The sequence below is a fragment of the Phocoena sinus genome, chromosome 1 (assembly GCF_008692025.1).
Source record: "Phocoena sinus isolate mPhoSin1 chromosome 1, mPhoSin1.pri, whole genome shotgun sequence".
Taxonomy (NCBI): Eukaryota; Metazoa; Chordata; class Mammalia; order Artiodactyla; family Phocoenidae; genus Phocoena; species Phocoena sinus.
The window spans coordinates 146,994,250-147,021,787 of NC_045763.1; the positions used below are offsets into that span (position 1 = coordinate 146,994,250).

General features: G+C 41.4%; 1 protein-coding gene and 1 non-coding gene across 3 annotated transcripts in view; one reads left to right on the plus strand and one right to left on the minus strand.

The window, feature by feature from the left end:
* Positions 1-27,538, plus strand: part of KCNH1 (potassium voltage-gated channel subfamily H member 1) — a 415,341-nt gene that overhangs the window by 242,574 nt on the left and 145,229 nt on the right. The window lies entirely within an intron of this gene.
* Positions 23,934-24,038, minus strand: LOC116745176. Its single transcript, XR_004347306.1, has one exon. It is a non-coding gene; the product is annotated as a U6 spliceosomal RNA (small nuclear RNA).

The window sequence follows — 27,538 nt, forward strand, 5'->3', positions numbered from 1 at the left end:
TTGTAATTACATATTTGTTTATTTACTGATAGTTTCTTTCTCCCCCACTAGACTTTAAGCTGTGTGAGGGCAAAGGCCAAGGCTGATTTGTTCACCAGAACATCCTTAGCATTTAGCACGACTTCTGACACACAGTAGCGGGCACTCAGTAAATAGTTACTGATTTTGGAGTGGGTCTTGTAATCCCCGATTGATGCCACTGATGGTCAGAGAGGTAATGTGGCTTCTCAAAGTCACCCACCTAATAAATGGAAAAGCTAGGATGCCAATCTAGTTCTTGACTCACAAAATCCAGTGCTCACTTCACTTCACAGGCCGGTGACTTTTATTTAGAGAGCGTAGCTTTCTTGCCTCATCGATGGGCTGCTGGAAACAGATTCTTTTAACTGTTGTAGTTATGTCTTAGCTCAGGATTAGAGAAAGTACCAAATGAGGTACCTGGACACATCAGACTGTGAACACTTAGAAGGAGGAGGCAACATAGCCTCTGGTAACAGGGAGCTCCTTGGGCTCAAGAGTCACAGATGCCCAAAGGCTGGCAGCGCCATGACCAGAGAGAGGCCTGCGTTGACTCCCTTCTCTGTGTCCTAGAGCAGACAGCACATGGCTTTGTCTTATGAGAATCCACGAGCCAGGAAGACTGACTTTGAATAGCCCCATAGGTGAGCAAGAAGCCAGACTTGGTAGGCGTTAGAAGGCGGAGAGCTGCCTCTCACTCCCTGGATCTGAAATGACCTCTTTGGGAGTGAAAGGAGACACTGAACGTGGCTATTGTAGGCCATTGGGCTCTCAAGAGATGGAAGGGGCATCTGGAACAAGCTTTAGAATGTGGGCTTTTGCTCTGCTCCTGGATGCTGACAAGCAGAGCCCATTTTCCCTTTCCTCGCATGAAAGGCTGTTATTGGGGCTTTGACTCATTGCAAGTCACTGATATTAGAGTGGCCTTGTTCTGCCTCTTGGTTTGCTGTTGGGGCTGCTGTGTCAGACCTGAGCTGGTGCCCCAAAGTCCTTCCGGAGTCCCTGCTTTGCCCAGGCCGAGCCTGCAGAGCTGTACAAGGGGTGATATGCCCTCCCATCTTTGGAGCGCACTTTCAATTCAGCAGTTCATCTCTTTGGCTGCATTCAATCCTGCTGCAAATGCTTTTAGGTAAAAAATGCATGGCTTGCTTTACCCCTTTGCTGCTGATGTCTTCCTTGACTTTTTGTCTTCTTTCTTTTCTGAAAGCCCTTCTTCCTTGGACGGGCCCGTGCATGAATGCTTTGCTTTCCTCCTTCTGACGTGTGTTCAGCTTCCTTCCCCAGTACAGAGAATACTCCCAGGGTGGGTTTATTATTATTTTTATTGTTATTGGAAACTGGAGGAAAGGCATTCCTTGTCATAAAATGGCAAAAAATTAACTGTGTTCTAGTGTTTCGTGGAAGATAGAAATTGCAGGCAATGAAACTGGATATTTGGCTGAGGAGATTTCCAAGCAAAATATGGAAGTGTTTTATTCTTCCTGACTGCTTATAGTAAAACGCAAAAGCAGAGAGATGAATTTAGGAAGGAATTGTTAAGAATAAAGGGGCCATAAGTTGAAGATTTAGAAAATTCTCAGCCTATCCACATTGCAAAACACGAGAAAGAATTTGAAGAGAAGATAAAGAGTATGGCTGGACCGTTACTCAGTAAAGAGTTTTGGGGATTATATGAGGAGAAACACCACCAGTTTGAACCAAAGGGGACAGATATGGGGCAAAATGAAGGAGGGCTGTTGGACTTCTTGAATTTGAAGACAGGATGATAGAGCTGACAGGATGATAGAGCTATTTGGCTGTGAATGTGTGCTGTCCTTCAAGAAGAAAAATGACCCTGAAGGCAATTCAGAGGTCACCAGGGCCACCACCTCAGTTTCACCAGGCCAGATGGCTTCTGCCTAAAGCATTCGGGGTGGGATGTTCTGTAGAACCATGGGGGCAGGGCCTCCCAGAAACTTGGGGGCAGGACCTGGCTTAGCAGATCCTCAGGAGTAGAACCCACAACTAGAGCTGTGAGGCTGATGCTGCCACCCCAGTGAGGCTGAAGGGCAGAGTATCAAACCAAAGAGGATTATTCTTGGGCCTCAACAGCTCATGGAATTTGCCTTACTAGGTTTTGGACTTGCTTGGGACCCATCACCCCTTTCTTTTTTCTGATTTCTTCCTTTTGGAATGGGAATGTCTGTCCTATGCCCGTCCCACAACTGTGTTTGGGAAGCACATACCTTGTCTGGTTGCATAGGTTCAGAGCTGGAGATAAATTTTTCCTTAGGATGAATTGTATCTCAGCTCCCACTCATATCTGATTTAGATGATATTTTGGTGAGACTTTGGACTTTTAGACTTTAGAGTTGATGCTGGAATGAGTTAAGACTTAGGGGGCTGTTGGGATGTAATTAATGTATTTTGCATGCAAGAAGAACATGAATTTTGCAGGACCAGAGGTGGAATGATATGGACTGAATTGTGTACCCCCAAAATTCATATGCTGAAACCTTATCCCCCATGTGACCGCATTTGTAGATAGGACTCTTAGGAGATAGTTATATGAGGTCATAAGGATGGGGTACTAATCTGATAGAACTGGTAGTTTTATAAAAAGAGGACAAGCGATCATTATCTTTCTTCACGTGCATGCACTGAGGAAATGCCATGTGAGCACACAGCAAGAAGGTGGCCATCTGCAAACCAGGAAGAGAGCCCTCACCAGGAACTGAACTTTGCTGGACTTTGATCTTGGACTATCCAACCTCCAGAACTATGAGAAAATAAATTTCTGTTCTTTGAGCCACCCAGTCTTTGGCATTTGTTTTGGTGGCCAGAGCTGATTAATACATTGGGATGCTGAAGATCACTCTCAGCACTAACGATCACTCACTCTTGCACGAAAGGGTGGTTAATATGGACTGATGAATCTTGACAGAACCCAACTTAAATGCTTATCGTGTTGAATTGAATTCATTAAGACAAGGGTCAGGAGAAAGCAGGCGTGTGACCAACCAGCCAATGAGAGAGACATGAGCCTTAGAAGATTTGTATTGTTCATGTCCCAAGTTCTTTATGTCATATCATCTTCTAGGTGTAAAATTATAGGCAGGAGAAATCATGTATTGAGTAATTAAATTCAACAAATACTTATTGAATGTCTACTATCTGTAAGGTACCTTGCTAAGCCTGATTAGAAGGTATTAAGAGTCATAAGATATGGCCTCTACCTTCCAAGAACCTATAACTGTGGCATTCCTGACTCAACAATTCTTAACCACATAGGTGGACATTATCAACTTTTAACGTCCTTCAGGTTATTACCCAGAGATTATAACTCTTATTCATCTTCAAGGATAGTTGCCTTCCAGGATCTGGCCAAGTCTATCATTCAGTTTTCTACTCTTCAACCATGACCTGTAACCTAGAGTTTGGGGACTGGCTATGTTCTACCTACCTTTATTCCTGGTCATCTTGACCACTGGGAAGATGGCAGAAATCTTCTAAAAAATGGAAAAAGGAGTGGTAGGTTCATGTATTACAAGAACTATTGCATGAAAACTTGACTTAAGTTAGGTCCCTGTAGGAGATGTTAGAAGATGAAATTTAAATTTAAGTATAGTATAATTTCCTAATAGGCACTAGTGATCATAATGAAACTTCTAACCAGTGATTATGATTTGCAGTGAGAGTAACTTGACCCTAATGAATGGAGGCATTCATTGTGCTTCTTCAGTGTTGCCCGAATTTTGCTCTTTAGCCATGACATTGAACAACAGGCCATTTTAACTTTTGGATTGGGTGTTACTCTGCACATAAATGATGAGATTTTGTCACCTTGCTTTGAAATCTAGTACCTATCTCATAGGCAGATTTCAAGGGGCAGGGATGTCTTTTGACTTCCCCACAAAAAATATGGAAAGAACTTGCCTTTCTTGTTGACACTGCCTTTGCCTTCCTGCAATTGTGGAAAAGGCTGTAATTTTTAAATTTGTGGGAATATTGGAGATTTGTGGGTTAACTGGCAATATATGCATGCTACAATTAGTCTCATTATGCTTTGATTATATTAATTAAACTCTTGTCCTGGAGAGTAGGGATTCACTCATTTTTGTTCCCTGCATCTCTCCAAATGTGCATGTGGAAGTTGCCTTCTTGTGGTTTTGTCAGCACATGGGGCAGGAGCCATGCTTGTTCATCCTTATACCCCCAGCACAGTTCTGGCATGTATAAGTGCTTATAGATGTTTGCTGAATTGAATCAAACAGGTAGGGATGTAGTTTGGAAAAGCCATGATGGTAACTCCAAGGGCTGCTAAACTTGTTCTCCATGTAACAAATGCCTGTATTTGCTAGCCCACACAAATGCTTTCGAAGTCTTCTCATTCCCATCCATTTTCCTGCATTAGCAAAATAAATAAAACAACAATCTACCTGCAAGGTGAGAGATGGAAGAAAGGCGGAAACATATATTTCAATGTCGATTTTACCCCAGACACAGTGTTAGGAACTTTCACATACATCATCTTAATTATCACCAAAGTGTTTTTTTTCCCTGGCCCCAGCAGGTTGATTTGAACAAAAGCCAGCTAAAGCCAAAAGGAAATTGCAACTTGGCTTGATAGAAATCCCTAAAGGCATCTGATGCTGCTGAAGGAGATTGATAAAAACAGGTTCAGCAGAAGTTCTCCTTTGTGATCTCATCATTAAATCATCGCCTGTTGGGAAAACAATTATCTAGATTATATACTGACTGTAAGCCAAATGGATCATATCACTTCTTACTTAGAGTCGGTTGCTATTCACCTGGACAAGGCAGCTGACAGTTTCTGAAGGAGAAATGTATGTGAGATAGAGATGGGAGGCAAGTTGCCTCCTTAGTATGTCTGTGCTTTAAAAGGGGACAAAATAGGTTACACTGTGGTAGATAGGCTTCTAGAACAAAATATGATTACAGACAGTAAACAGCTGCCTTTCATCGCTGACAGTAAATGTGAATATTAATAGAGTAAATGTTAATACGTATTAATTATATAATATAGTAAAAATATATAACATATTAACAATATATTATATATTAATATAATTATAAATAATTATTAATTGTATATTATATATATTAGTAATTTTAATATATGTTAATGGAATATTAATGTTTCATACACAAACATGCATTAAATGAACGTGATCCTGTGACTCTGGTAAATACTGTCAGTCATTTGGTTTTTTTTTTTGTTGTTCCCTTTTTTTTCTTTTTTAAAAATCTTTATTGGAGTATAATTGCTCTACAATGTTGTATTTCTTTCTGCTGTATAACAAAGTGAATCAGCTATATGTATACATATATCCCCATATCCCCTCCCTCTTGCATCTGCCTCCCACCCTCCCTATACCACCCCTTCTAGGTGGTCACAAAGCACGGAGCTGATCTCCCTGTGCTACGGGGCTGCTTATTACTAGCTATCTGCTTTACATTTGGTAGTGTATATATGTCAATGCCACTCTCTCACTTCATCCCAGCTTACCCTTCCACCTCCCCATGTCCTCAAGTCTATTCTTTATGTCTGCATCTTTATTCCTGTCCTGCCGCTACGTTCTTCAGAACCTTTGTTTTTTTTTTTTTAGATTCCATATATATGTGTTAGCATATGGTATTTGTTTTTCTCTTTCTGACTTACTTCACTCTGTATGACAGACTCTATGTCCATCTACCTCACTACAAATAACTCAATATCGTTTCTTTTTATGACTGAGTAATATTCCATTATATATATGTGCCACATCTTCTTTATCCACTGATCTGTCGATGGACACTTAGGTTGCTTCCATGTCCTGGCTATTGTAAATAGTGCTGCAGTGAACAATGTGGTACATGACTCTTTTTGAATTATGGTTTTCTCTGAGTATATGCCCAGTAGTGGGATTGCTGGGTCGTATGGTAGTTCTATTTTTAGTTTTTTAAGGAACCTCCATACTGTTCTCCATAGTGGCTGTATCAATTTACATTCCCACCAACAGTGCAGGAGGGTTCCCTTTTCTCCACACCCTCTCCAGCATTTATTGTTTGTAGATTTTTTGATGATGGCCATTCTGACTGGTGTGAGGTGATACCTCATTGTAGTTTTGATTTGCATTTCTCTAATGATTAGTGATGTTGAGCATCCTTTCATGTGTTTGTTGGCTATCTGTATAACTTCTTAGGAGAAATGTGTATTTAGGTCTTCGACCCATTTTTGGATTGGGTTCTTTGTTTTTTTGATATTGAGCTGCATGAGCTACTTGTATATTTTAGAGATTAATCCTTTGTCAGTTGCTTCTTTTGCTAATATTTTCTACCATTCTGAGGGTTGTCTTTCGTCTTGTTTATGGTTACCTTTGCTGTGCAAAAGCTTTTAAATTTCATTAGGTCCCATTTGTTTATTTTTGTTTCTATTTCCATTTCTGTAAGAGGTGGGTCAAAAAGGATCCTATTGTGATTTATGTCATAGAGTGTTCTGCCTATGTTTTCCTCTAAGAGTTTTATAGTGTCTGACATTACATTTAAGTCTTTAATCCATTTTGAGTTTATTTTTCTGTATGGTGTTAGGGAGTGTTCTAATTTCATTCTTTTACATGCAGCTGTCCAGTTTTCCCAGCACCGCTTATTGAAGAGGCTGTCTTTTCTCCCTTGTATATTCTTGCCTCCTCTATCAAAGATAAGGTGACCATATGTGCATGGGTTTATCTCTGGGCTCTCTATCCTGTTCCATTGATCTATCTTTCTGTTTTTGTGCCACTACCATACTGTCTTGATAACTGTAGCTTTGTAGTATAGTCTAAAGTCCCAGAACCTGATTCCTCCAGCTCTGTTTTTCTTTCTCAAGATTGCTTTGGCTATTCGGGGTCTTTTCTGTTTCCATACAAATTGTGTGATTGTTTGTTCTAGTGCTGTGAAAAATGCCATTGGTAGTTTGATAGGGATTTCAATGAATCTGTACATTGCTTTGGGTAGTATAGTCATTTTCACAATGCTGATTCTTCCAATCCAAGAACATGGTATATCTCTCCATCGGTTTGTATCATCTTTAATTTCTTTCATCAGTGTCTTATAGTTTTCTGCATACAGGTTTTTTGTCTCCCTAGGTTTATGCCTAGGTATTTTATTCTTTTTGCTGCGGTGATAAATGGGACTGTTTCCTTAATTTCTCTTTCAGATTTTTCATCATTAGTGTATAGGAATGCAAGAGATTTCTGTGCATTACTTTTGTGTCCTGCTGCTTTATGAAATTCATTGATTAGCTCTAGTAGTTTTCTGGTAGCCTCTTTAGGATTCTCTATGTAGAGTATCATGTCATCTGCAAACCGTGACGTTTTACTTCTTCTTTTCCGATTTGTATTCCTTTTATTTCTTTTTCTTCTCTGATTGCTGTGGCTAAAACTTCCAAAACTATGTTGAATAAAAGTGGTGAGAGTGGGCAACCTTGTCTTATTGCTGATCTTAGTGGAAACGGTTTCAGGTTTTCACCATTGAGGACGATGTTGGCTGTGGGTTTGTCATATATGGCCTTTATTATGTTGAGGTAAGTTCCCTCTAGGCCTACTTTCTGGAAGGTTTTTATCATAAATGGGTGTTGAATTTTGTCAAAAGCTTTCTCTGCATCTGTTGAGATTATCATATTTTTTATCCTTCAATTTGTTAATATGGTTTATCATATTGATTGATTTGTGCATATTGAAGAATCTTTGCATTCCTGTGTTAAACCCCACTTGATCATGGTGTATGATCCTTTTAATGTGCTGTTGGATTCTGTTTCCTAGTATTTTGTTGAGGATTTTTGCATCTACGTTCATCAGTGATATTGTCCTGTAGTTTTCTTTTTTTGTGACATCTTTGTCTGGTTTTGGTATCAGGGTGATGGGGAGCTCATGGAATGAGTTTGGGAGTGTTCCTCCCTCTGCTATATTTTGGAAGAGTTTGAGAAGGATAGGTGTTAACTCTTCTTTAAATGTTTCATAGAATTCGCCTGTGAAGCCATCTGGTCCTGGGCTTTTGTTTGTTGGAAGATTTTTAATCACAGTCTCAATTTCAGCGCTTGTGATTGGTCTGTTTATATTTTCTCTTTTTTCCTGGTTCAGTCTCGGAAGGTTGTACTTTTCTAAGAATTTGTCCATTTCTTCCAGGTTGTCCATTTTGTTGGCATAGAGTTGCTTGTAGTAATATCCCATGATCCTTTGTATTTCTGCAGTGTCAGTTGTTACTTCCTCTTTTTCATTTCTACTTCTGTTGGTTTGAGTCTTCTCCCTTTTTTTCTTGATGAGTGTGGCTAATGGTTTATCAATTTTGTTTAACTTCTCAAAGAACCAGCTTTTAGTTTTATTGATCTTTGCTATCATTTCCTTCATTTCTTTTTCATTTATTTCTGATCTGATCTTTATGATTTCTTTCCTTCTTGTAACTTTGGGGGTTTTTTGTTCTTCTTTCTCTAATTGCTTTAGGTATATGGTTAGGTTGTTTGTTTTAGTTTTTTCTTGTTTCTTGAGGTAGGATTTTATTGGTATAAACTTCCCTCCTAGAACTGCTTTTGCTGCATCCCATAGGTTTTGGGCTGTTGTGTTTTCATTGTCGTTTGTTTCTAGGTATTTTTTAATTTCCTCTTTGATTTCTTCAGTGATCTCTTGGTTATTAAGTAGTGTATTGTTTAGCCTCCATGTATTTGTATTTTTTACAGACTTTTTCCTGTAATTGATATCTAGTCTCATAGTGTTGTGGTCAGAAAAGATACTTGATACGATTTCAATTTTCTTAAATTTACCAAGACTTGATTTATGAACCAAATATGATCTATCCTGGAGAATATTCCATGAGCACTTGAGAAGCAAGTGTATTCTGTTGTTTTTGGATGCAATGTCCTATAAATATCAATTAAGTCCATCTTGTTTACTGTGTCATTTAAAACTTGTGTTTTCTTATTTATTTTCAGTTTGGATGATCTGTACATTGGTGAAAGTGGGGTGTTAAAGTCCCCCACTATGATTATGTTACTGTCGATTTTCCCTTTTGTGGCTGTTAGCATTTCCCTTATGTATTGAGGTGCTCCTATGTCGGGTGCATAAATATTTATGATTGTTATATCTTCTTCTTGGATTGATCCCTTGATCATTATGTAGTGTCCTTCTTTGTCTCTTGTAATAGTCTTTATTTTAAAGTCTGTTTTATCTGATATGAGAATTGCTACTCCAGCTTTCTTCTGATTTCCATTTGCATGGAATATCTTTTTCCAACCCCTCAGTTTCAGTCTGTATGTGTGCCTAGATCTGAAGTGGGTCTCTTGTAGACAGCATATATATGGGTGTTGTTTTTGTATCCATTCAGCCAGTCTATGTCTTTTTGTTGGAGCATTTATTCCATTTACATTTAAGGTAGTTATCGATATGTATGTTCCTATTACCATTTTCTTAATTGATTTGGGTTTGTTATTGTAGGTCTTTCCTTGTCTTGTGTTTCCTGACTAGAGAAGTTCCTTTAGTATTTGTTGTAAAGCTGGTTGGGTGGTGCTGAATCTCTTGACTTTTGTTTGTCTGTAAAGGATTTAATTTCTCCTTCGAATCTGAATGAGATCCTTCCTGGGTAGAGTTATCTTGTTTGTAGGTTTTTCCCTTTCATCACTTTAACTATGTCCTGCCACCCCCTTCTGGCTGGAAGAGTTTCTGCTGAAAGATCAGCTGTTAACCTTATGGGGATCCCCTTGTATGTTATTTGTTGCTCTTCCCTTACTGTTTTTAATATTTTTTCTTTGTATTTAATTTTTGATAGTTTGATTAATATGTGTCTTGGTGTGTTTCTCCTTGGCTTTATGCTCTATGGGACTCTGTGCTTCCTGGACTTGATTGACTATTTTCTTTCCCATATTAGGGAAGTTTTCAACTATAATCTCCTCAAATATTTTCTCAGTCCCTTTCTTTTTTTCTTCTTTTTCTTGGACCCCTATAATTCGAATTTTAGGTTTGTCCCAGAGGTCTCTGAGACTGTCCTCAATTCTTTCCATTCTTTTTTATTTATTCTGCTCTGTGGTAGTTATTTCCACTATTTCATCTTCCAGGTCACTTATCTGTTCTTCTCCCTCAGTTATTCTGCTATTGATTCCTTCTAGAGAATTTTAAATTTCATTTATTGTGTTTTTCATCATCGTTTGTTTGCACTTTAGTTCTTCTAGGTCCTTTTTAAATGTTTCTTGTATTTTCTCCATTCTATTTACAAGATTTTGGATCATCTCTACTATCCTTACTCAGAATTCTTTTTCAGGTAGTCTGCCTATTTCCTCTTCATTTGTTTTGTCTGGTGGGTTTTTACTTTGATCCTTCATCTGCTGCGTATTTCTCTGTCTTCTCATTTTGCTTAACTTGCTGCATTTGGGGTCTCCTTTTCACAGGCTGCATGTTTGTAGTTCCCATTGTTTTTGGTGTCTGACCCCGGTGGCTAAGTTTCGTTCAGTGGGTTGTGTAGGCTTTCTTGTGGAGGGGACTGTTGCCTGTTTTCCGATGGATGAGGCTGGATCTTGTCTTTCTGGTGGGCAGGACTGCATCCAGTGGTGTGTTTTGGGGTGTCTATGAACTTACTATGATTTTAGGCAGCCTTTCTGCTCCTAGGTGGGGTTGTGTTCCTGTCTTGTTAGTTGTTTGGCATGGTGTGTCCAGCACTGGAGCTTACTGGTCGTTGAGTGGAGCTGGGTCTTAGCATTGAGATGGAGAGCTCTTGCCAGTTGATATTACGTGGGGCTAGGAGGTCTCTGGTGGTCCAGTGTCCTGAACTCGGCTCTCCCACCTCAGAGGCTGAGGCCTGACACCTAGCCGGAGCACCAAGACCCTGTCAGCCACATGGCTCAGAAGAAAAGGGAGAAGAAAAAAGAACTATATAAAATAAAATAAAGTTATTAAAATAAAAAATTTTTAAAAATTATTAAAATTTAAAAATAGGAGAGCAACCAAACCAATAAACAAAACCACTAATGATAACAAGCACTAAAAACTGTACTAAGATAAACATAAAAATCAGAAACTAGTCAGTCACATACAGCAATCCCCAAGTGTGCAGTTGCTCCCAAAGTCCACCACCTCAATTTTGGCATGATTCGTTGTCTATTCACGTATTCCACAGATGCAGGGTACATCAAGTTGATGTGGAGATTTAATCCGCTGCTCCTGAGGCTGCTGGGAGAAATTTCCCTTCTCTTCTTTGTTTGCACAGCTCCTGGGGTTCAGCTTTGGATTTGGCCCCGCCTCTGCGTGTAGGTCACCCTTTGGTGTCTGCTCCCTGTCCAGACAGGACGGGGTCAAAGGAACAGCTGATTCGGGGGCTCTGGCTCACTCAGGCCGGGGGAGAGAGGGGCATGGAATGCGGGGCCAGCCTGCAGTGGCCGAGAGGCCGGCGTGACATTGCACCAGCCTGAGGTGCACCGTGTGTTCTCCTGGGGAAGTTGTCCCTGGATCATGGGACCCTGGCAGTGGCAGACTGCACAGCCTCCCAGGAGGGGAAGTGTGGATAGTGACCTGTGCTCACGCACAGGCTTCTTGGTGGCAGGAGCAGCAGCCTTAGCATCTCGTGCCCATCTCTGGTGTCCGCCTTGATAGCCGGGGCTTGTGCCTGTCTCTGGAGCTCGTTTAGGCGGTGCTCTGCATCCACTCTCCTTGCGCACCAGGAAACAATGGTCTCTTGCCTCTTAGGCAGGTCCAGACTTTTACCCAGTCTCCCTCCCGGCTAGCTGTGGCACACTGGTCCACATCAGGCTGTGTTCACGCAGCCAACCCCAGTCCTCTCCCTGGGATCTGATCTCTGAAGCCCGAGCCTTAGCTCCCAGCCCCACCCGTCCCAGAGGGTGACCAGACAAGCCTCTCTGGCTGGTGAGTGCTGGTTGGCACCGATCCTCTGTGTGGGAATCCCTCTGCTTTGTCCTGTGCATCCCGTCGCTGCGCTCTCCTCTGTGGCTCCAAAGCTTCCCCCCCCGCTACCCCCCATCTCCGCCAGTGAATGGGATTCCTAGTGTGTGGAAACCTTTCCTCCTTCACAGCTCCCTCCCAGAGGTGCAGGTCCCATCCCTATTCTTTTGTCTGTTTTTTTCTTTTTTCTTTTTCCCTATCCAGGTACCTGGAGAGTTTCTTGCCTTTTGGGAAGTCTGAGGTCTTCTGCCAGTGTTCAGTAGGTGTTCTGTAGGAGTTGTTCCACACGTAGATGTATTTTTGATGTATTTGTGGGGAGGAGGGTGGTCTCCAATCTTACTCCTCTGCCATCTTGAAGGTCCTCCATTTGGTTATTTTTAATTAGCCTTGGCCTCCCCAGGCCTACATTAGTGTGGACCAAGATATAAGAACACATAGGGGCCAAATAATGTCCACTTAAGGGCAGTTCATCCCCAGTATGTCAGGTGCTGGGAGATTTTATTGTGGATACAAAAGAATTCTAACCCAAAGACCTGCTGAGAACAGATACCAGAGTGGAGTTACAAAATGGGAAGATCAGCATTCGGCAAGACTAGGGGGAGAGTAAACGTAAATGTTTGTCACATGGTCTGCTTGATCCTTCCATCTTCTAAAGAGGTGAGCGTATTAGTGTTTGGTTTGCTAATGAATTATACAGCGGGTTGCTCCAGGGGGTCCATTTGCTGAAGGTGGGTGCTCAGCCTCATGGAGCCCTGAGCACTGTTAGCACCATTAATGGTCAATCGTAATTGTCCAGTGGTCTAGAAATGCCACTCCTGTGTTTCTTGAAAGCTCATTAATTCAACCTGAGAAGGAGCAGAGCTGTACACCACACAGTCGATGTAATAGCATCTGTTTTTCTCACTTCTTTGCAGAGAGCTCTCCCAGCCTTCTGCAGGTCTGGTGATGGGTCTATGTTGGATGATTTTGAATATTTTGTAGGCACATTCTGTATTTGTTTCACTTAAGGCATTTTAGAGGAAAAACTGCGTTCTCCTTAACTCTGGCTTGTTGGCTTGTTACTAGATGCGTGAGGGAATGTGGGTGGCAACGGCACCCGTACCCAGCTGGAAAACAGCAACTCCCTAGACTTCTTGCAGTCTATCAGGGTTGTCTACCCTATCGTCACTGAGGCGTTTTTCAGCCTGCCTTACTTAAACTCCAGCTATTTTGTCACCTGAATCTGAAAATAGTGACACCACACAAGGGTGATTATGACTAATAAATGTCATGATTAAAGGAAGTATAGCCACTCAGTAAATATTAGTTGAATTTGAATTCCCCCATCATCCCTGGAGCATCACCTCATTAAAGGTATCATACTTTTGTCTGGTATATGATAGGTACTTTTCATCCTGTCCGTTTGTTAGCTCATTCCCTCTCCATCTGTGTTCCTTGTCCATCTGCCAACCTAGAAAAACCTTCTTCATGTATATAAATGAAGAGTTCAGTTTTTTTTAGACAACACTTTTTATGTTTTGGGTTTTATTAAGATGGAGTGCTGTACAATATTATTATTTGCAAGGAATAATTTAGTGTCTTATCAAGATAATTAAGACACTATGTTTTCTGTAGATGGGCCTGGTCATGGTAGGGGAGAAAACAAGGTACTCTTCTGCCCTCATGCTGTTTTTGGCTAACGGAGCAAATGTGAAATCCAGAGCTGGTGGATACAAAGTCAAGTTTGCACGTATGTTAGATTTACTGTGTGGGTGCATGTTGGGTCAGTGTCAACAGCCAGCCTGCTGTCAGTGGAATTAGGGCACTCAAACGGGTATTTCTTTGCAGGAGTTTGTTAAAGAGGGAGCTCATGTTGTACCCAATTTAAAACCTGTTTTTCAGAAGTTTTCAGGATTTTCTCACACCCTGTCATCCACATGTATTTCTTAATCCCCACCAGAGTGTACATGGGGGTTTAAAGACATCAAGTCCCTGCCTCTGAACCCTCTGCCCCTCCCTACTTGTGCTTAGATTCCAGTAGTAGTTACAGTACCCAAGGGTCACTTGCTCCTGTTGATTCATTGGTTCTTAGGAAAAAAGACAGCCTCTTGATATATACAGGGGGAAAAGTCTATTAGTGGACAGTTTTCCCTGTATTAATCTAAGAGAAGAGATTGTGGAAGACTTGAGGTGTAAGATATATTAGCCGCTATTATTCCAACAAAGATTCAAGAATCTGGATCCTTGTGGCCCAGTTACCTTTTCCTCCTGTCCCAGAAGGTTGGTTAAGTTGTCACAGTGGGTGGTGGAGAGAAATGTAAATTTCTTAAGCAGTCTTAAGAGCATCTACATTTAATCCAGATTTATAGGGTAGTAAAAGTCACCATCTCTCAATTAATTATGATTTTTCCTAGCCCAACTCATGTTCTAAAAATCAGACTTTACTGTCTTTACAATGCAGAGGATCCCAGAGGCTTAGGGCTGGAAGGAACTAGCTGTGAGCTTACATTCTCTGGGTTTTACAGTGAGCCTTGGAGGCTGGTCTGTTGTAGTATTAATGATATCAAACCACTGTGGCTCCCTTTTAGAAGAAGACAGGTATAAATACATTTAACTAAAATGAGAGTAGTTAGGAGGAAGGTGAGGCATAAGCTAATGAATCTCTTAAATTCTTGAATGGTATCAAGCAGGAAACAGCCCCATTTGTGATCCCATTAATGACTGACCACTTGGGGGCTCAGGCTTTGAATCGTTTTTTAAGTAACAGGGACAGATTTTTGCAGATGCTAAGGCTCTGTTTTGCTTGACCACCTTTCTGTTTACTGGCCCACATTGTAGGACAGCTGGCCTGGTGCCCATTTAAGGGGAGAAAGGTAACAGGCCAACATAAGATTCCAAATCTCGAGTCTGACCTCGTTAGAAGCATGCTTACTAGTGGTGTAAACCATGGCATCCTTCCTCCTGATGGTTTGGATGATCTTGTGACTTGTTTGAGTTTTGTTATTTCAACAGTAGCAGGGAGGCAGCTGTAGTTTAGGAGATATTCCTTTGTGTCCAAAATGATACCCCCTCAGAACACTTTGAATACTTTGACTCAGACCATCCCCTTGCCTTTAGACCATCCTTTGAAAACAGACTTTAACTTTCCTAGTCCCTGGAGAAGACTTAAGACTTGCTTTTGCAAGCCCTGTTTGCAAAATTCTAGAAGCAGGTGCTTCCAGAAGTCTCATCCAGGCCCACCTGGTGTGATGTTACCATTTCCATCTCACCTTTCCTAACTGGGTGCAGAGGAGAGCCTCATCACAGCTAAGTACCTCTCTTGCCTTGCCCCAGGCATGTGTACCGAAACCATGAGTTGCCCCAGCCAGTTCTGGTTTTCATGGGGCTTTTTCCCCTTGTTTTCTTCTCCATCTTTCTTTTTTCTCACAATGTATTTTCTTTTCCTTGCCTTTCATTTAACCCTCTAAAAGCCTGGAAATGTTCAGGAGAATGGTTGCTATGTTTTTGTTTTCTCAGATCTAGGCTACTTTTTTGAGAGAAAAACAACTCCAGAGCCGTTATCTAAGGTGTGTACTTTGCCTTTACTGGAAGAAAAGCACTGTAATTCAGCTAATGCTATGGATGAAAGACATCTATTCTATGATCCATGCTGTCATAGACTGAGAAAAGTAAATATGTGATCAGACATTTCCTGGAGAAAACATTAAGAAAACATTAGAGTATGCACGTGCGTGTGCATGTGCGTGCACGCACACACACACAGACACACACACACACACTCCTCCCTCTCCCAGCACTAGTTAGCTTGCTCATGGATCCTGGGGCCACTCCCTTATTCCAGCCAGATCCCCCTGTAGACAGACAGTCAAGAAATCCTTCATTTGTTCCAGAGAAGATAGAATCCAGCCTGAGTGCTAAGTCAATTCCTTCTGCTATAAATACAGATTATTTTTCTTTAAAGTCTATCTTTAAAAGACAGTTTTAAAAAACTAAAAAGTTGGGCTTCCCTGGTGGCGCAGTGGTTGAGAGTCCGCCTGCCGATGCAGGGGACGCGGGTTCGTGCCCCGGTCCGGGAGGATCCCACATGCCGCGGAGCGGCCGGGCCCGTGAGCCATGGCCGCTGAGCCTGCGCGTCCGGAGCCTGTGCTCCGCGGCGGGAGAGGCCACAACAGTGAGAGGCCCGCGTACCGCAAAAAAAAAAAAAAAAAAAAAAAAAAAAAAAAAAAAAAAAAAAAACGAAAAAGTTTTAAAAGATACACAGAATATTTCCAACTGAACTTGAGTAGAACATCACTTTAAAACTGAAGTCACATTTGATATACAGCTGTGCTGTCTTATAGCCCTCTGGGGACTTTCCTTACTGTAAACTTGGAAAGACTTTGTGAAAACGCTATTTCATCGTTAAGATAATAGGAACTTGTTTAGCTCTTCACAAAGTATTCTCGCAAACTAATAACAATGACAGTAACAATATCTGGTGTTTATCAGTTGCTGAGTATGTGGCAGACACTGTTCAAAGTGCTTTCCAGGCTCATTTAATCCTCTCAATAACCCTATCACATACGGACTGTTATTATCCCCATTTTCAGATGTGGAGACTGAGACATCAAGGGGCTATGTAACTTTACCCAAGTCACACAACCAGTAAGTGCTAAGGCAAAGGATTCAACTGAAGCTGTGGTTGATTGTAAGGCTTTTGTACTTCCCACTACCTCGTGTGCCCTCTTAATCATTAGTGTCAAGTGAGAATCCTGTTTCAGATCAGTTAAGCGACTTCATTCTGGTGCCCCAACCAGAAGTGACCAAAAAACCATTTAACGTTTTTCCTTTTCCTTTTACTGATTTTTTTCCCTTCTATGTCATGAGCCTCTAGGTCAATATTTTATTGAACTCAAAACATTCACTGAACCCCTATTATGCACCAGGTGCTACGTGACCTTTGGTGGTACAAAGATAATGAACTTACTGTCCTTAAGGAATTCACAATCTGAGTTTGGGGGATTAAGCAGATAAAACGCAGTGACAAATGCAAGCAGTGTGGAAAATGTTCTACTCGGGCTAAGTACATGGCATTCTGGGAACACTGAGGATGGGGCACTGTCCTAGTCTAGGGACGGTCCAGAAAAGCTTTGTAGGGGAATTGAGTCTCCAAGAACAAATGGGAATTAGCCAGATTGAGATAAGAAAGATGTTGTAGACAGAAGAAATACCTTGTGCAAAGGCCCAGATATATTTGAGAGCACAGAGCCTTTGGGGACCTCCAAGAACTTTTATGTGACCTTGAGTTTAGAAGAAAAGAAGCCAGAGAGATGGGCAGGATTTTGATAATGAAGACTGCTGTAAGTCATTGTAAGCGGTGTTGGCTCTGCAGTTGGCTGTGTCATTGAAGAATTTTAAGCAGGTCAGGTAGAGAGCGGGATAGAATAGATGAATTAAGCTTAGAGGCAGGGAGACCCATTTAGGAGGCTATTATAATTGTCTAGATAAGAAATGATGAGGGTCCTGACCTGAGGCAGTGAGTCAAGCTTTTTCTGCCTCCCCGGGATACACTTAATTGCTTCACTTGTTGCCTTCAGCAGCCAGCCTGTCTGCCTGGCTGTCCATTCAGCCCCTGAATCTTCATCCCTTTCTTTGTCTTCCCACACTGCAATTCATGTACCTGTCTCTCCTATTAGACCTCAACTCCTCAAAGGCAGCCAGTGTATCTTTTTAATCTTTATTTTCACTGTACAAGTACTGTGTCTGGTACATGTTTTACAAGTTCATAATGGAGATCAGTTTAGTATGGCCATAGTCTAGGGTCCTTTTTGAAAAGGACTAAAGGGACTGTTGGAAAGGAAGGATGAGGGGGTAGAACTCTTTTGCTCTACAGTAAATTGAATGGCGCTGACAGATGAGAATTGCCTATGACTTGGACTCTGGCAAAATGCATTAGCGTTCTTCTGGGATTTAAGGTAATTTCCTGGCAGGCTTAATGTTTACTCTTAGTAACGTTTACACAACTTCTGTGCCATCTCTTAAAAACGAATTAGACTTCAACACAAGTAATTAAAGATGAGAATAGCAAAAAAAAAAAAAAAAAAGGGAATAGCATCGTTCGGTTCTATTACCTGTGTCCCTGAGTACGAACCTACCCTCTACACTGTAAGTGAAACCCTGCTCTCCTCCCTGTAAGTTGTATGGGGGATGGACATTTAGCTAAGGGGCTTGCAAAATTTCTTTATCTTTTAAAATATGAAAGCCTCCACGGAAACCAAATAGAGAAATCAGATTTTTACAAGGAGCTGTTCTTGCTGAAGTCAGGGCCAGTTTGGGGGGCCCACAGCCTTGTACAGCTAGCTGCCTTTTCCACCCCTTCCCCACTCCTAAATAAAGGGACTGTGAAAAGCACTAATCAAGACCATCCACATTTTCCCTCCTAACTATTCACTTTGATCTAGTTCTCTTAAGTTTCAAACTATTATTACACGAGCTTTTCACAGGCACTCAGTGGTTTTGTTTTTATGTTCCATCACTTTTGGACCCTGGTATCTTCCAACAAGAGGGGGATTTGGCTTCTCTTCTGTCTTCCTCCCAGGTTCTCATATACCCTTCTCCAGCACTGACTGGAAGACATTCTTGCACCTTGCAGTAGATGCCTTCCAAGACCTTAACCCAGAGATAATCATCATTTAGGTAAAAGACTTATCCCACTACTGGGCATATACCCTGAGAAAACCATAATTCAAAAAGAGTCATGTACCAAAATGTTCATTGCAGCTCTATTTACAATAGCCCAGAGATAGAAACAACCTAAGTGTCCATCATCGGATGAATGGATAAAGAAAATGTGGCACATATATACAATGGAATATTACTCAGCCATAAAAAGAAATGAAATTGAGCTATTTGTAATGAGGTGGATAGACCTAGGGTCTGTCATACATAGTGAAGTAAGTCAGAAAGAGAAATACAAATACCATATGCTAACACATATATATGGAATTTAAGAAAAAAAATGTCATGAAGAACCTAGAAGTAAGACAGGAATAAAGACACAGACCTACTAGAGAACGGACTTGAGGATATGGAGAGGGGGAAGGGTAAGCTGTGACAAAGCGAGAGAGAGGCATGGACATATACACGCTACCAAACGTAAGGTAGATAGCTAGTGGGAAGCAACCGCATAGCACAGGGAGATCAGCTCAGTGCTTTGTGACAGCCTGGAGGGATGGGATAGGGAGGGTGGGAGGGAGGGAGATGCAAGAGGGAAGAGATATGGGAACATATGTATATGTATAACTGATTCACTTTTTTATAAAGCAGAAACTAACACACCATTGTAAAGCAATTATACTCCAATAAAAAAAAATAACTGGAAAAAAAATCCTTTATTGCAAGGATAAGTGTTAAGAAAGTAACATTTCCCTTGAATTCTCGCAGTTTATTGTTCTTGTTAAAATTTAATTATACCTCACGAGCTCTGGCGCATGTGGGTATATTTAATGGCCTTTGTGCTTTTACCGAATGTGTTAAAATTAATACTTGGCCTTACAGAAAAAGAGGCTGAACTCTGTGCCTAAAGACTTTTCAGGATTACTAAGAGGCTTAAGAGAGATCAAAGAGACCTCAGTTTGTTTGTGCCGACATGTGAAAGAGTAGTTATTTTTTTCTTGAGCCACAGAGAAAGGATTTGCATACATAAAATTTGGTAAAGGATTACTTATTGGAAGAAATGAAAGGCATTCTATGAGTAAGAGTTTTTAGGCACTTTGTTGAAGATGATCAGCCTAGTTCTCTCTTCTGTCTTAGCCCCATTCTCCCCATCTGTTTTCAGAAAGCTTTACCGCTCATGTTCAGAAGCCCTCCAAGGGCTGGGGTGAGGGGCTCCCTGTCAGCCCTGTTAGGTGGCTATGTAATGAATTCTTTCTGTCCAGTAAGGTAATGCTGAGGTTGTGACCCACTTTTTTTTTTTTTTTTTTTGCGGTACGCGGGCCTCTCACTGTTGTGGCCTCTCCCGTCGCAGAGCACAGGCTCCGGACGCGCAGGCTCAGCGGCCATGGCTCACGGGCCCAGCCGCTCCGCGGCATGTGGGATCCTCCGGGACCGGGGCACAAACCCGTGTCCCCTGCATTGGCAGGCGGACTCTCAACCACTGCGCCACCCGGGAAGCCCTGTGCCCCACTTTAGAAATCTGATTCATAAACACAATAGATTCAGTAATTCTCAGCTCTATTAAGGGTGATTATTCACTTTGAGAAAGGTCTTTGCGAGTAAGTGTATTTACCCCAATTCCTGAAAACAGCCCTCTCTTAATCCTTTCTGGGGACTGTGTATGGATCATGTATACAATCTAGAGGAAGGAGAAGAGAAACGCAAAGCTAAGATGTTTAGGGATCTGCTGGCTCTTTGCAGAACAATTCACAAAGGTGATAAAGAATCTCTGAAATGATTTGTTTCTCAAATTCAATTTATACATATCTTTTTTTGTAGAAATGCAACGCCCGTTTAATGATTTGTCTAAAGAGTATCGCAATCGTAATTTTCTGATATTCGATGTGCTGTATAATATATAAGACATTTCAGTATATAGAATGATATCTGCAACCCCTTCTGAGTGCCCTCCAGGGCTCAGTGAGAAGCCAAGGATAGAGAATTTAACTTTCTCTCACTATGAGCGTCACTTGTGATCTCTGAAGGGAGGTGCTTACCTGGAGATTTAATTCTGCCCCCAGATAACAGTTACTTTCTTTCAAGAAGGCTAGTTATTGAGGGCTCATATACTCAGCCCTCAATAGTTATTGAGGGCTGAGTATATGCCAAAAATGTGCTGGCTAGGTAGGTTTCAAGGAGAGGATTTTCAAACATCTGAGCAGAATCAGATAAAGGGCCAACCTCACCAGGAGTTCTCTGCTTTAGTACATTGTAGGAATTTGGCAAATCAGGACATATCCAGAGAGGGCTGACTACAGGGAGAAGGTTCTGGAAGGCATTTTGGTTGAGAAAATGTTGAAGAAACAAGGGCTATTTACCCGGAAAAGGGAAGATTTTTGGTAAAGAGATTCATGAAAAATGTCTCAGTTCTCACTGTTCAGTATGATAGCTGTGAACCACACGTGGCTATTTAAAGTAATTAAAATTAAATAGAAATTTAAAAATTAGTTCTTCAGTTACACCTGCACATTTCAAGGGCTCAGTAGCCACATGTGGCAAGTAGTTATCATATTGGACAACACACAGATTTCCATCTCTGCAGAAAGTTCTGTTAGACAGCGCTGCACTGCATATCTGAGGGATTTCATGTAAAAGAAAGAATGGATTCAAACCGCATATCCCCAGAAGGTACAGTTTTGCCCAATGGAGAAGAACCGGGGGGGAAGTTTTTCCAACACTTGAGGTAGTCGGGAACAGAAGAAGCAGAGTCGGAAGCTCTCTAAGAGGGGAAATATTGCCTCTCGATGACCCTTGTCCAGGATACTATAGAGGAAGTATGGGCATCTCAGCTGTCAGACTTTGTCTGCTTGTGCATGTCAGGCCCTGAGCCTCGGCCCAGCCAGCACACTCAGGCATCGGTTCAGAGCTCTCTGCAGCTTCCTGCATTATATGTGATAGAAAGTACCTGGTAGCCTGGCTGAGACCAAACTCAACTTCCTCTCTCCGTTCTGTTTTAAGCTGATTTAAACCCTCCTTGGGAGGTTGGTAATTTACAAAGCTCACGAAAGCTTTCAAAGAAATTATGCCTAGAAAAAAATTTATTTCTGGAAACTCAAAAATGGGAATATACTTTCTGAAAATAAATGCAGGTGGATGATGGATGAGGATAAAGAAAAGGACTTGTCTTCTAACCCTATGCAGCCTTGAGTTATCCAAGACCCTATATATTCATACACTTGAACTTAAGCCGAATAAAATAATCAATTAGCAGTTGGCAACAGTTTTTCCTTGGATAAGACACAAAGCAAATAGTTGGCCTGTGTTTGGAGAGGTCTGTGTTTGCAGGGTATCTTAATGGCAAAGTCATGCTTTCTCAAATACTTGGTCAAATTTATATAGAATTGAGGGACCATAATAAGTAGGTATTTATAAAGCTCTTTAGTAGCTTTTGAAGAGACTGTGCCTGAGAATTCAAATAATTATTTCTGGAAATCTGAAACCAGGGTTGGTTACCTGAGGGCATCCCTTAATTGAAGCTTGATGGTGTTGCCCTTCCTAAGAATCTCAGTTCTGGTCAAGCCTGGGCAGTTTTATTGGTCTTTTGGAGTTCTGAAACGACACTCTCAAACTGCCTGAGAGTACCAGAGGAGGAAAATGACACTTATTAAATATTTTAGGATTGTCTAAGAGGTCAAGAGAAAAAAGGAATTGCATTTCTGTAGAGTCACTGGAGACAGATTGTGGTCTGAACACCTCAGCTATCTTGGATTGACCTTGCCATTTTCCAAACTCTCCATGGGAAATCATTGTCTACTCTTTTTTTAACCTTAGTTGTTTATTTTTCAATGTCTTTTAATTTGCTTTTTTGAGGACATGGATGGCATGGATGGTGTAAGCAGCTGGTCTCTCCTCTTCCTTCTCTCTCCTCTCCTATTCAATACAGAATCGGGTTTACTCCTATCCAATGGATAGGGATAAAATATGCTCTAGGCAAGTGTTTTTTTATCATTGGTGTTTTCCAACCCGCCCTGTGCTTGAAACTCAGGTATCAGTCCTGTGCCCTGACCCTCTGAGAAAATGTCCAGGCAGACACAGATGATTTATTTGCCAGAACTAAGTTTCTTCGGGAAAGCATCCTTGGTTTGATCTGGCTACACTGAGAAAGGAGCTCTTGACTATGTCTGTACATGGTCAAGAGAAAGTTCTCACGGGCAGTGATGAAGTTAAATGAAATTAAAGGATGGGTGGAGTTTGTGGCATGGGTGAGGGGGACAAAGCATTCCAGGGAGCAGAAGTGGCACATGCAAGGGGAGAGAAACACCAGAGCTTGAGATGTTTAAAGGAAACTCAAGGATGGTTCTGTGAAAAGAAGTAATGGGAGAATCATTCATTTATTAACAAATATTTATTAAGAACCCATGATTTGGGCTTCCCTGGTGGTGCAGTTGTTGAGAGTCCACCTGCCGATGCAATGGACACGGGTTCATGTCCCAGTGCGGGAGGATCCCACGTGCCGCGGAGCGGCTGGGCCGTGAGCCATGGCCGCTGAGCCTGCGCGTCCGGAGCCTGTGCTCCGCAACGGGAGAGGCCACAACAGTGAGAGGCCCACGTACCGCAAAAAAAAAAAAAAGAGCCCATAATTTGCTAGGTACTGTTCTAAGCACCAGAAATACAGTAGTAAATTTTTAAAAATTCCTGCCCTTATGGAACTGATATGCTAGAGAAAGGAGTCAGAAAATAATCAATGCATATAATCAAAGTTTTAAATTAGTTCTTTCTAAAGGGCTATAATAATAATAAGGGCTACATGAGTGTTTGATAAACTGAGTAATTTTGTGTGTTGGTTAGAAGGCAATAAATCCTGTCAGGCCTGGGGGGTGGGTATTATAGAGTTTGGTAAAGAAAATTGCAAGTGCCAAAGGGAGGGTTGGGAGTGGGTTGTAATGTTACAACCTCTTTGAGAAACCTTTTTGTTTTTTTAAGATGACTTTGGATTTATTGATGACTTTTTAAAAAATTTTTATTGGAGTATAGTTGCTTTACAATGTTAATTTCCGCTGTACAGCAAAGTGAATCAGTCACACGCATACATGTATCCCCTCCTTTTTAGATTTCCTTCCATTTAAGTCACCACAGAGCACCGAGCAGAGCTCCCTGTGCTATACAGTAGGCCCTCATTAGTTATCAATTTTATACATAGTAGTATATATACGTCAATCCCAATCTCCCAGTTCATCCCACCCCCCATCCCCCCGTGGTATCCACAAGTTCATTCTCTATGTCTCTACTTCAGCTTTGCAAGTAAGTTCATCTGTATCATTTTTCTAGATTCCACAATAAACAATATTATACGATGTTTGTTTTTCTCTTTCTGATTTGTTTCATTCTGTATGACCGTCTCTATGTAAAACTATGGAACGCTTCACGAATTTGAGTGTCATCCTTGCGCAGGGGCCATGTTAATCTTCTCTGTATCGTTCCGGTTTTAGTATATGACAGCAGAAGCTAATCCTCATGCCGAAGCGAGCATGAGAAGCCTTTTTGAAAATGCACCATTGAGCAAAGACTTAAAAGGGGTGTGGAGTTAACAATACGGTTATTTTGGTAAAGAGCCTTCTGTGCGGGTAACAGCCGGTGCAAAGACCATGAGGCAGAAGAGTGTCTTCAGGAAATAGCAAGGATGCCAGGGTGCGAGAATGAGGCTGGGGACATGGGAGGGGGGCAGATAGAAGGTCACCATAAGGACTTCGGCTTTCATTCTGATGAAATGAAGAGTTGTAAAGACTGACTTGGATTTTAAGAGGTCAGCCTGGCTGCTCTATTGAGAATAGACTTTGGGGGGTAAAACTCATGGCCACATGATAAGGCAGCCAGCTGGGCAGCCACACAGGGTACTAAACTGTAAAGGGCACTAAAATAGCACTATTATAAGAAAAAGATTGTTCCTACCAGAGCTCACCTCAGGGAAGGTACAGTACATATCAATGAAATTTAATCAAGGACGTGAGTAGTTGGGTAACAAAGGTATCCACTGAATGCTCTCTGAGGTCTGTGGGTCTAGTGAACTGCAGGCTTTTTGTTTGGCTGAGTGGGGCACTACAGTATAGGGCCAGAGATACGTTATCAGAACCGTAGAAGAGAGGCTTCCCTCCACCTTGAGCTCACACCTCCTTAGACTGGGGTTCTTTATTGATCAGAGCATCCAGAGAGCCGAGTTTCAGTCCCACCGCCCTAAAGGGAAATGCAGGGCTGGATCCTCAATGACCTTGAATGCCCTTCAGAAAATACCTAGTTACATAACCCATACACACGTTCATGCTGGCCTTCTTTTCCCATCTCCAGACCCCGTAGGAGGAGAACCTATTCCTTCCTCCTGGGAGCAGTTTTATTCCACTCTTCAGTAATAAAGATTCATTGTTACTCAGAAAGACATTGTAAATCATTTCTGAAAGCCTCCACTCTTGAACAATGGGGTTTAGCTGAGGATGATGGCTCAGAGGATTAGCTGCTGCCGTCATAAAGATCTGGCCCCTACCTGGGAGTAGAGCCCTGGGGATCACTGACATGGATGAGTAGTTCCCAGAACCACAGTTCTGAAAGGACAGTCTAGTCACCAACAGCCTGCTCTAATTCAGCACACTTCCGTTGAGTGCCTGAACCATGGCTTGTGTCCTTGATGGAATCACTTCTGGCTCTATCATCTGTCCCCTGAGAATAGCACTGTTGTCAATCCCACCTAGATTAGATCAATTAGCAAGGAAGAAGCAAGCTCATATATGCATGCTGTTCATTCAAAGTGTGCATATAGGCATTTAGTATGAAGAACTGCTATTTCACTTGTAACTTTGTTTAATTATGATTATGGAGTGACAGAAGTACAAGTGTAATAGGAATTTTCTATATTAATCACCTCTGTATACACGTCAAATTAAAAATGTGCAGTGTCTGTAATTCTTTCCTTTTTCTTGGTGTTTGTTCTGAATACGTTTACTGAAATATACATTTATGTCTGAATCAGATTTTAAAATTGGGGCTTGTATTTTATTCATCTTTTTAAAATTTAACTTTTCTAAATTTAACTTATTACATTTTGACACAAGTATTAATCTGAGATAGATTGGATATTTGAAAAAATTAAAAATGAATTCTTTACCAGAGATAGCTTGAGAAGCACTGAACTAGAAAACTAAGAAGAGGGCATATGGTACTATTTTTATTTCTTAACCTGTGGAGACTCTCCAGACCCATCATCAGCTGTGCTCCGAGCTGTTTTCTACTTACAACAATGGGTTTATGGGACGCCATCTACCCCTATTCTCCTGTCCTCACACCCACGACTGCACAAGGTGGTTCCCTATGGAGTTAGTAATGCTGCCCACAGAGAAGGAAGTGAAAATAATAAAGATAGAACCTCACATCGGCCCAACTCATTTGAGACAATAAAGCCAGCTGTAAAAGAGTCAATTCGAAAAGGTCAAACAATGTAGGGGGCACGGCATCTTACACCTCATGGGAAGGAGAACTTTAAGGTTATTTTTCCTTTTCCTTCTTTCTAAAGGGAGCACAGCTATCAAAAGAAGAGAGCTGACAACCTCCAGTACAGCTTTTAGGATTTCAGTTGAGAATATCTATGAAGTATTTTCCTTCTCACCATGAAATTATCTGCTAAAGCAATTCTGCAGTCACTCTGAATACATACAAAGTAAAATGACTTACACTCTGAGAGTTACATTTCCAACTGACGACGTGCAAAAAGCAGCTTTGCAAAATGTACCTTTGTGTGCAGAGCCCAGTGAGCAATTAACTAGCCCTCTTGACCAAGCTGTGTAGGCACAGAGCCTGGGCAGCACCTTTGCCAAGTCTGCCCCAGGCCTGCCGAGGTGACATGTGGCGACTTAAAGTCTAGTGGGAAACATATTCACCATCAAAGAGCTAGTTTCTTAAACCAGGGTAGAATATAAATTTACTTTTTTCAATCACAAAATTCAGTTCTAACCTTTAAAAAACAGCAGCTGGCAAAATCCTTCATGAATATGCATTCTCTCCTTAACTTGTAATTTTGTCCTGCAACAAACATTAACAAATACTGCTGTATTTCAAGGCTCTAGGTGGAGAACCGGGAAGATCAAAGATGAATGACAGTCTCTAAGGTAAAGGAGCATTTGCCATGTAGTAAACAAGTAATTATTTTAATACCTTATTTATACATTACAGCCTACATTTGAACATCACAACTGCCCTCATCCCAATGAAATAGGCGAGAATGAGTTATGCCATTTTGCCAAAGACGAACTGGAGATAGGATGTATTAAATCATCTTCTTACGATCATACCACAAACGGCAGATCCAGAACATAGTGCTAGCTAAGAGCATGGCTTTGCGGTCAGTGGGATCTGGGTTCACAAGCCAGTCATCACCTTAGCTGGTTATTTTGGATATGTTAGCCCATTTGTGCTTCTGCCTTCTTTTTTTAAAAAATTTTATTTATTTATTTACTTACTTACTTAATTTACTTACTTACCGCGCAGCATGTGGGATCTTAGTTCCCTGACCAGGGATCGAACCCACACTCTCTGCATTGGAAGTGTGGAGTTTTAACCACTGGACCGCCAGGGAAGTCCGCTTCTACCTTCTTATCTATGAAATGGAGATAACATCTGCCTCATAGGCTATTGTAGGATTAATTGAGAAAATGTTTGTGAAGATGGGAGGAGCTCAGTAAGTGATGGTAGGTGTCATTATTTCATCAAGAATCCTTTATTAAGCTCCCGTTTACATACACTGCACTATGTAGAAGATAACCTAGACACAGGAACTCACGATATAATACAAGGAGAAACAGACAAAGGATGTAACACAATAAAACAAAAGTGACAAATCAGGCACTGATAAGGACTGCCTCCTCAGTGTTCCTGTAGCAATATCTAGATCTCAGAGCACGTATGGAATATGCTATCATTGTCAGGGTCTCAGGCACCCTACCCTCACCCTTCTTCACCAGTAGATTATG